Source organism: Hippopotamus amphibius, chromosome 8 (genome assembly GCF_030028045.1).
Source record: "Hippopotamus amphibius kiboko isolate mHipAmp2 chromosome 8, mHipAmp2.hap2, whole genome shotgun sequence".
NCBI lineage: Eukaryota > Metazoa > Chordata > Mammalia > Artiodactyla > Hippopotamidae > Hippopotamus > Hippopotamus amphibius.
In genome coordinates this window covers 105,377,876-105,380,171 of record NC_080193.1, presented here as the reverse complement: position 1 = coordinate 105,380,171, position 2,296 = coordinate 105,377,876, and the positions used below count along the sequence as shown (strand labels likewise).

General features: G+C 37.5%; 1 non-coding gene across 1 annotated transcript; it reads left to right on the top strand.

Moving 5' to 3' along the window:
* The first annotated feature begins 231 nt into the window (after window positions 1-231).
* Window positions 232-335, top strand: LOC130859690 (U6 spliceosomal RNA). The gene has a single exon (XR_009055254.1). It is a non-coding gene; the product is annotated as a U6 spliceosomal RNA (small nuclear RNA).
* Window positions 336-2,296: the final 1,961 nt, after the last annotated feature.

Genomic DNA, 2,296 nt, shown 5'->3' with positions numbered 1-2,296 from the left:
CACAGATGTAGAGAACAAACATTTGGACACCAAGGGGGAAAGGGGGGCGAGGTGGGGTGGGGTGGGATGAACTGGGAGATTGGGATTGCCATATATACATTAATATGTATAAAATAGATGACTAATAAGAAAAAAATATCAAATTGTACACTTTCAATATATGCAATTTAATGTATATCAATTATATCTCAATAAAATTCTTTTTAAAAGGAAAAAAAAGATCTCAGGGTGGTACTTGCTTCGGCAGCACATCTACTAAAATCGGAACAGTACAAAGATTAGCATGGCCCCTGCACAAAGATGACACACAAATTTGTGGAGCCTTTCATATTTTTAGGTTGTTAAGAGAGCAGATCTTAAGAGTTCTCATCACAGGGAGAAGTTTTCTTTGCTTTTCATTGTATCTATAGGAAATGATGGATGTCAACTAAACTTATTGTGGCAATCATTTCACAATACATATAAATCAAACTATTATGCTGTACACCTTAAACTTATACAGTTTATTATGTCCATTATTTCTTAGTAAAACTGAAAACAAATTTCAGGGTGTCTGAAGGTTAATGAGCAAGTTTGGGTTCTGGAGACCTAGCTCACCTGTGTCTCCATTCACACAGCTACCTATATCTCTGCTCTCAGTTTACTTGGTCACACCATTGTTTGTAATAGATATGAGCACGTTTTTCCTAAAATCAAAAGAGAATGATGTTTCCAACATTACATTTCTAAAAACAGCACTCCAGTCTTGTGCTCCAGGAAATACAGAGGTACCTGATGAAAACCATTCCTTCAGAGGAGGATACACCCTCTTCTTTGATGCTTTTCTTCAAGATACTTTACTAACAACAACAACAGAAAGACATGTAGGCAATCTGTCTCCTTGAAGAGTTCACTCATTGCTGAGCTTGGGGTGGGGGAGTGGGGTGCTTGCTGCACTTAGTTACAGGTATCACCTAGACTTTTTTTTTTTTTTTTTTTTGCAAAGCAAAACGAGTTTCTTCAGCACTTTACAGTGGTTGTAGAAAAGCACAGCAGAGAACACTTCGTCAGCGGAACCAAGCAAGGCGACACCAGTTCATAATTAGATTAGGTACATGGAGTCTGAAAATTAATTACATAACTCAGTAGGTGTGTGTTCAGCCTCTTCTAGGTATCACCTAGACATTTTAACTTTCTTTGCCACCCCCAGTCCCACCTGCAAACTGGAAATTGAACATAGAGGTGTCTCAAAAACATGAAATGCTCTTTTGCCTGGTGGGATGTCTTTATTCCTGAGTAATTTCTCCAAATAACACCCTCGAGTCTCTGAAAATGTAAAAAGTTGCCTGTAGAGTCAAGGCAAATGAGGGCTAAATCCATTCATTATTTCCCTCTAGACGCTCATTCACCTCTAGCTGTAGGAAGCTTCACAAACATGGGATTGATGAAAAGTGTATAAACATATTATCCAGATACTCAGGTTGTCACAGGGAGCGGTTTTTGTTCTTGATGTTAAAGTAAGCAAAGCTGAGCAGTGGAAATGTTCAGGTAAAAATAGAGATTTTTCTTTCTGAAAGATAATATTTCTCATTCTGAATGATTTTATTCTTTTCCTTTGAATTCCATGGCAAATTATGAAATCTGTTCATATTTAACCTATTCCTTCAGAGGAGGATACAAAGAAATGGATCCTTGCTTATACCTTCATTACCCAGCAAGGAGTAAGCATAATTGATAAGCAATCCATGGTCCTAATCTTTGCTTTGCCAAGGACTGTCTTTGAATCTCTCAGAATAGTCTATATCATGTTTTAATAGCAAAATATTCCAAACTGTCAGTTGCTAAATACAACTTAATAGTACTCACCACTCAGGGACCCTGGCAGACAGATCATCTCAAACACTGCCAATCAACATGCTTAAAGGAAACTGTGCTGAAGGGTCTCACAAGGTCAACTCAATGATCTGGACCAGAAGTGGCATGCTCCAGTCACTTCTATTCACAACTCACTGGCTAGAGCTAAACATATGGTTCCACCAAAAAGAGACCAAGACATACAATTCTAACATGTTTCTGAAAGCAAAGAGCCAGAAATAACTGAGAAACAGCAATAAGGACCATCCCAATCCTGTAAAAGAAGAACCATTTTTTTCTTTCAAAAATGTTGTAGGGAAAATTGAGAAAAGCTAACTGGATAGCAAAGGATAGAGAAACATATTTTTCTTTGTTGAGTCTGCTTATAAAAAGTTATATTTCAGCTGTATGCACAATTTCTTTGTAAATAACAACAACATGGGCACTAGCAGTCTCATCTCCA